Here is an 8,530-nt window from a genome sequence, read left to right on the forward strand (position 1 = left end):
ATAGATGAGGTTGATCAGATGCCTATCAAAGTTCCAAGACTCATAACTATGGTTATCTTTGGGCACGATACTTTAGTGCTGGTTCCCAGAAGACAGCTTTGTAAGCAAATCACTTCCACTTGCCAGAAACAGTATTTCTTTCATGACACTACATGAAATTGGGCTGTTAAAAAGCAGCATGCAAACTGATTTGGGTTACTTAGATTGTTTATAAATATATACGCAGGGTCCCACACAAAATTCTTACCCATAGCCCACAAATCCTGTTAGGTTTATTATTATTATTCAGAGATACAATTTTAAAATGATACAATTTATAAAGATATAGAATAATAGTTTTATGTTTTTTTTGGTCATATCATCTATAAAATTTAAACCTCTAGTGCCTGACATAAGATAACAAACCATAATTCCCTGAGAAAACATATTTCAAAAGTGGCATTTTTAATGCTATAAAAGTAATAGGATGATTTCTCAGGAAAGTCACATTACTTTAAATTAAATGCATTTTGCCTCATGAAAAACTCAGTACTTGTCCCTTTTTTAAAAAATCTACAATTAACCTTTAACTGGCAAAATCTTCCATGGCTGATGTACCTGCTCTTGAGGAAACCCAAGAAAAATGTCTAAAACCACACAGAAAATACAGTTATCCTCTGTATCCATGGAGGATTGGCTCAGGACCTCCCTTAGATGCAAAATCCATGAAGTTCTTGGTATAAAATAGTGTAGTATTTGCATATAAACTATGCACACCTTCTCTTATACTTCAAGTCATCTACTAACTACTTATAATACCTAAAACAATGTAAATGCTATGGAAATAGTTGTTATATTGCATTGCTTAGGGCATAATCACAATAAAAATGTCTGTACATGTTTAGTACAGGTACAATTATTTCAACAAATATTTTTGATCCATGGTTGGTTGAATCAACAGTTGTTGAACTCACCTAAAGGGAGAGCTGGCAGTGCCTTTTCAGAGAGGTGGGAAGCACAGAGCTGGAGTTGTTCTAGAAGCATCACCCACATGCCTTAGCTCCTGAAATGAGGTAGTATTTGCACTTTTTCTTTGTACCAAGCAACTATCAAGTATTCTTCACCCTCATTTTGTTCCCCTTCTCCTCACTACATTCTCCCAACTGCAAATACAACACATACTCAGTTTTAAAGGTTGTAACACTAGAAAACAGTTCTATATAGCTGTGAGAATCTGGGGACTCCGGGAATGCAGTATGTTGAAACTATTCTACATTGAGATTTGAGTCAAAGTATAAGAACTGATTTCAGCAGAGAAGAAATTTTTCTCTACTGAATATTGTACTGAAAATAGACCTTATTTTACAAAAGAAAAGAATAACTATAAATGAGTATACTAGCTTCTAATGGTAATTAACTTAGTAATAATAAAACAGCAAGGAGACTTTGTTCATGTAAGTTCCTAAAAACTGTACATGAATCAAAACTACATTATTACCAAATCTCAGATCAATTTTCTAGTATATTAATAAGATAGTTGTTATGGGTTACTTAAAAACAAGTTTCATTTTTCTGTTTTTCATTAGAGTTCCAGTTTCCCAAAGTATTTTAAGTGTGTTGGAAGGAAAACTACTTACCAGATATATAAAACAGGCAGATTGAAGTTAGCAGATCTTGATCGTTTATCCAAAACTATCGATGAAAGGAAAATTGCATAGAAGATTCACAAAACCAGGAATATCTTTATATTTAATGGAAAGTTTAGAGAAAAAAGATGGAGAGATTTGTATCTTAAATAGTGCCAGTACAGAGCAAAAAAGAGCGCAAAAATGACCAGAAAGGTGATATTGGATAATACATGAGTCCATCTGTGCACCAGTCTCATAATTTATATAATAAGGAGATTAAAATGAATTATCTCATAATTTTTTATGCTTTAAGATCTTAATTCATACCATTCCTTTCAGTAAGATTCAACAGTGCAATACCAATTTTCAGAAGAGAAATAAGCTTGGGAATCTAAATTGTATAAAGATATTGTATTGATGTGCTAACTTAGCATTACCTTCTCACTGCATTTAAAATAAAATTGTAGCTGAGTGCGGTGGCTCATGCCTGTAAACCCAGTACTTTGGGAGGCGGAAATGAGAGGATTGCCTGAGCCCAGGGGTTCGAGATCAGCCTGGGCAACTTGATGAGACCTTGTTTCTACAATAAATCAAAAAACTTAGCCAGGCATGGTGGCACGCACCTGTGGTTCCAGCTACCTGGAAGGCTGAGGTGGAAGGAGTGCCTGAGACAAGCAGGTCGAGACTATGGTGGCCATGAGTGTGCTGCTGTACTCCAGCCTGGGCAACAGACAGTGATACTCTCACTCAAAAAAAAAAAAAATAGAATAGAAATGTAACTAATAAGAGTATACTTAAGAAAGTATATGCAAAACACCTTTGAGGCATAACCATTTCTTTCCACAATGTTATATTCTCCATAGTTAAAAAAGCCAATATATCTTATTATAATTAAGACAGTAATTTTATATATATAGTAATTAACAACCTCATCCAACTTGTTAAAATTTGGAATAATGTATCTACGGTTGCTTTAAAGTTGTAAAAATGTGAACTTAGTTGCACTAAATGTGAAAAACTCATCAGTTCAAAAATATGCATTATTTTTAAAAGGACAAATATACCTAAGAGGATTGATTAAGTCATGAAAAGAAAAATGTTATGGAGGAGTAAATGTAAATATTGAGTGAAAAATCAATGGACTAGGATACTTGACTCCACTGATACTACATCTAAAGGAGCTAAATTAGAGAGAATGTAATTTAAGATTCTACATAGTTCACTGGATGCTTTCCAAACTTCACAGGTGTGATCTTTTGGACTCAGAAAGATACTATGTTGGCGATGCAAGGAAACAGGTGGAGAAAATAACCCATCTATGATAATGTGTGAAGACTAGAAAATATTGATGGCACATTGATATGATTAATAGGATGTAGGATTATTAGAAGGAAAACAAAATTGGCAGCATTAGTACTTGAAATAGGAACAGCTGAAAGAACTACTGAAGGAGCAGTTGGTGAGAAGAGAGAATAGACACTGTCTCAGAAAGCTGAGTTGGAAAGAATCTGCTGGAAAATTAGGAAATATACTATTTCAGTGGCTTCTAAGAAAAGAATACAAATTTACATTACTTTAGTTAACAAGTTGTATTTTCCAAAACATATCTATTAATCATATTTAATATAACAAGTGTGAATGGTATCTCCAATTTTAAGGCGAGGAAGACAGCAGCTAACATAATTAAATGGATTTTTAAAATGGGTACAGGCTGCTGTAAAACTGAGATGAGAAAGCAGATAGCCTTGTTTCAGGGTAGTTCATTCTACCATTGGATTTAGTAGACAGACACTGGACATCTTTGTAAGCATAAAGATATAAGATGAACTTAGTCAACGTCAAAGTTACTGATTAGCTTTAGTTACAACATTTGTATGCATGTTTAGATAGGCATATTTAAGCAAGTTATTAAAGAAGATCAATCAGAAGATTAAGATGGGGAAGAAAAATTAGTGAAAATTATTTATGGTTAGAATAAACTTATGTGTGATTAAAATGGACTAGTTGTAGAAAAACATTGCTAGAAAAGATCCAAAGGCATTTAAAAGGTAAGAAGAAATCTGTATCAGGACAACCCATGTGTTTAAAAACTCCTAGGAGTCCTGTGCCTGGCTTCTTTGTGATCTGTCTCCACTCTGTTCTATAGTCTTCCTCTTACTTTCCTTCATAATCTCAAACTCCTGTCTAGATTTCTAATATTTTGTGAAACTTGGATGATTCACTCCACAGTCTCATCATAGACAAATCTTTTTCTATCCTATTACCATTTTTTGCATACAATCTTTTCTCAAATCTTCTGTAACATAGGTATAAATCTTTGACAAACCACCCTTTCTGGTATACTGAAATTTAGTTCATGACGAATTCTGTATTTAATTTCTAGACAGTAAGCAAGAGATTTAATTTTTCTTTTCCCTCCCTCCATCCTTCCTCTGTATCTTTCTCTGCTTCTCGCTCTCTTTTTCTTTCTTTCTTGAGATGAAGGACTTCCTATATTGCCCAGGCTCAACTTGAACTTCTGAACTAAGGCAACTCTTCTGCCTCACCCTCCTGAGTAGATGGGACTATAGGTACATGCCACTGTGCCTAGATAAGACTTAATTTTTAAAAATTTTAAGTCCTTAGTATCTTTCTCTAGCATTGTAGCATTGTATTACTGTTAGTCCTGAATATGTACTGTGGGATAAATGAATGAATGACTTATTAGCCCTTAATTGAATGGCACTACTTCACATGCTATAACATATTTGATGGTAAGCATTTATTTTGCAAAATAAATGATTAATTTATTTAAAAATGAGATATTAATTACTGCGAGATGACAGCTCTGTGTCCATCCATGTTTCTTCTCTCTCTCTCTCTCTCTTTTTAACAAATTCTTCTTCTTTTTTTTTTTATTCGGGGTCTCATTCTGTTGCCTAGCCTGAAGGGCAGTGGCACAATCACGGCTCACCACAGCCTCAATGTCCTGGTTTCAGGCGGTCCTCAGGCGGTCCTTCCTCCTCAACTTCCTGATCAGCTGGGACTATAGGTGTGCACCACCATGCCTGGCTAATTTTTTGATTAAAACTGGAAGTTATTTTTAAATAATGAAGTGAACTGGCTGCAGTGGCCCATGCCTATAGTCCCAGCATTTTGAGAAGCCGAGATGGGAGGATTGCTTGAGTCCAAAAGTTCAAGAGCAGTTTAAGCAACATAGTGAGACCTGTTCTAAACAAAAGATTAGCCAAGTGTGGTGGTACATGCCTGTAGTCCCAGCTGCTAGGAGGCTGAGGCAGAGGATTGCCTGAGCCAAGAAAGTAAAGGTTGTGGTGAACAGTTATTGTGCCACTGCATTTCAGTGTGGGCAAAAGAGTGAGATCTTGACTCAGAAATAAAGAAAGAAATAAAAAATAAAGAAAGAATGGAAATAAGAGAAATTACTAGGAGACAATATTTTATTTAAATATATAGTAACCTGAAAGATCACTATAGAGGACAATGCATGTTTAGGTACACTTATAATTACCAAAAGAAATAATGATGTTGACTAAAACTGTAATTAGCCTAAAATCGAGAGGATAAATAATCACAAAATAAGCAAAAAAGACAGGAGGAAGAAATGAGTAATGATAAAGCTTAAATTATGAAACAGAAAAAAATAAGCAAAAAGAATAAATAAAATCAAAACTTGATAGCACAGACTGATAAAATTGAGTTTCTCATGACTGACTAAAGAAAGAAGGACAAAGTAAAAAAAATACAATACTTAAGGATGAAAAATGTAAACAGTATATATTTACTATTTCAATGACAATTCAAATGAAAAATTAAGAAAAATCTTACAAAATAATTTTAATATTTATTAAAGAAATATTTCAGAAGAAAATCTGAAAATGGCAAAGCATTAGGAGTAATTAAGTTTTAAAATATATTAAGTTTAAAAATATGTCGTAGTTACTAAAAAGAAATTGATGCTCTCTATATGTGTGTGCACACATGTATTTATATAAATAAAAATTTAGAAAGAAAATAATTTTTTTAAAAAGTACCAATATAAGTGACTGTCTACTTTGTAAGAAAATACCTATTAAGCTCTAATTTGCACAGCAGATACTTTTAAATTTTATATGAATAAATATTCACGAGAAAAAATATAATGAAAATGTAAAATTAAGAGATAGATATTTGAGACAATAATTGCAACACATGTAAGAGAGTAATCATTTTATACCAATGATATGAAAAACCTTCTAAATTATTTAACAAAACAGAAAGATAGCTCTCTTACCCAGTTTTCCATAGACAAATGATTATATGAGAGTAGCAAGTAAATCCATAAAAAGACATCAAAATGACCTGTTAACAAATATTCTGGTTGTATGAAAAATAACCTAACATGATAAGACAACCAAAGTAATGTTGCCATTTTCACATACTCATTAGATTGACAAGTATTTAAATAAAAGGTTGTGATCAATTGTTGGATAAGAGACAAAGATATTAATCACATTATTTGTTAAATGTTAAGTAGCACAACATTTTATGCAATGGAAATTTTATTTAAGTGAAAATTCCATGTAGTCTTTGACCCAGGAATCCCACTTTGAAGAAATTATTCAGATTTAATAACAACAGAAGGTGCAATGATTTTATATTAAAAATGTACAAAAGTCATATTATAGAATTGTCTGTTATAACCAAGATGTAGAAATTATATGACTGTTCTTCAGTAGTGGTAGATCAAATAATTATGGTCATATAGAATATTATAGAATAAGAAAAAAGTAAGTTTCATTTAAATATACAGTGACCCGAAAGATTGTTGTCAGTAATGTTCTATTCATACATTACATTTGTTTAGAAGACTTTCATATAACTACTCCTGATTTGATTTTTTGATATCTTTATTTTACTTCAATAATGCTATAAAAATTCAATAATTACTTATATGAATACCTTTGATATAATAATCTTGGGCCTAAGTTTTACAAATAAAAGGATGTACCTTTTCCACTGAACTCAGTGCCCTCAAATTAAAGGAAAGCAAATAAAAGAAGCAGATGGAAAGAACTGATTTATTTTGATGACAAAATCAAGAATGGAAAGGTAGACAGCTTTCACTGAAACAGGTGTTTTATGTAGTTTGTATAGAAAACATTATAGAAGATAAATTGCTCACTGTTTTTTTCTTTCTTTTTCTTTTTTTGCCAGATGGCAGTTTTTATGGTTTTATTTAAACACAGAATGTGCACATGAGCTATCTATTCATTTTCTTCACTGCACACCCTGGCATTAGGATTGGTGACTCTGATGGCTAGCTGGGCTGCTCTTTCTACAATGGCTTTGCGGTTCTTGGAGGAAACATTGTGAGCAATCTCAGCACTATAAGATTTGTTGCACGTCAGCAGCACTTTCAGCTCCTTGACATTGTGGACCAGGAACTTCTGGAACCCCCTAGGCAGCATGTGCTTTGTTTTCTTGTTGCTCCCGTAACAAATGTTGGGCATCAAGATCTGGCCCTTGAATTTTCTATGCACCCTGTTGTCAATACCTCTGGGCTTCTGCCAGTTACGCTTAATCTTGACATATGGGTCTGACTGGTGCCAGATGAACTTCTTGGTCCTCTTTTTGACGATCTTGGGTTTCACCAGGAGTCTGAGGGCAGCCATGATGCCGGGTAGGAGATGGCTACCACCTCGATGGGCAGCGCCGAGGAAGCCTGTTTTTTCAATGATGCTTGTGATCTGAAACAGAAATCAACTGTTTTGTTGCACACAAACATTTTATTCGTGAACACAATATTACATTGCACTTTTTTTCTGGTAGTACAGTACAACTCCCCATCTCTAACTACTCATACCATGCTGATTCTGATAAGCCCAGATCTATATCACCAGCCCAAACCATACTCTGTGGCTCTGGTCTAATATCCAACTATATACAGCACATCTCTAATGTTCCAAAGAACTCTCAGTTTCAGCAGAATCAATGCTGAACTAATAAGGGTTGGGGTGAGTAATGTGAAGGGTTTAAGATTGGCCTTGAACTTTGTATCTGATATTTGGTAGCTATGTGAGGTTGAACAATTTATTTAACCTCTTTTTTAGTTTTCTGACATACAAAATGTAGGTGGCAATAGCTATATGATAGAAGACTATATTTGTGTGTAGGGAAACTTCTGAATAAATCTGCCTTAAGCGGAGAGAAAATTCTTAGCCCATAGGCACATGAAATGGGTCTTAGGTCTGTGACTACACAGGCTTGTGAAACTTTCACTGGGAGAACATTGTTCTGAAAAACATAGGTATTCCATTTCCATGTGGTAATATATATCTTCTTAAAAAGTACAGGGAAGAAAGACATCAGATCTCATATAGTCTTTATCAAGTCTAATATTTTAGGAAAATTTTTTCATGCTCGATGCTTTGTGTTACCTTTATAAGAGAAGAAAGAAAGACCTAATTTAAAGAGCCATGATTGAAAAAGGAAAGTTGTAATTGGATATGAGTAACTGTCAGTCTTCACAGACTTTATCAAAGAAGGTGTGCTTACCACCAGGGAGCAGCAATTGACTGTGGGTGCATGTCTTTCTAAACACTCATAATACATATGCCAGTAGTGGAGTTGGGGGGGACTGTGGGAATGGGGGAAATCTCTTATTCTGCGATTCATAAATTCACCATTACTTAATATTATCTTTGTTTAAAAGTAAAGGAACTTTATTGAAAGTCATTTCTGATGTCTCTCTTCTGGAGTTTTGGACTTTTTACACTTTGCCTTTTAAAAATAATAATTATTAATTTTACAAAGAAAAGTAACTTCCCACCTTGATCTGTGCTTACATTTTGCCTAGGTCAGATAGCTTTGCATTGGCATGCTGCCAGATACAAGATACATGCTCAGTAAATTATACCTATCATTGTATTCAGGAATTAGTCTGC

General features: G+C 33.9%; 1 pseudogene; it reads right to left on the reverse strand.

Moving 5' to 3' along the window:
- Positions 1 to 6,807: 6,807 nt before the first annotated feature.
- Positions 6,808 to 7,258, reverse strand: LOC110596207 (annotated as a pseudogene).
- Positions 7,259 to 8,530: the final 1,272 nt, after the last annotated feature.

This window comes from Carlito syrichta, unplaced genomic scaffold, assembly GCF_000164805.1.
Source record: "Carlito syrichta isolate Samal-C Ts95f unplaced genomic scaffold, Tarsius_syrichta-2.0.1 Scaffold307212, whole genome shotgun sequence".
Taxonomy (NCBI): domain Eukaryota; kingdom Metazoa; phylum Chordata; class Mammalia; order Primates; family Tarsiidae; genus Carlito; species Carlito syrichta.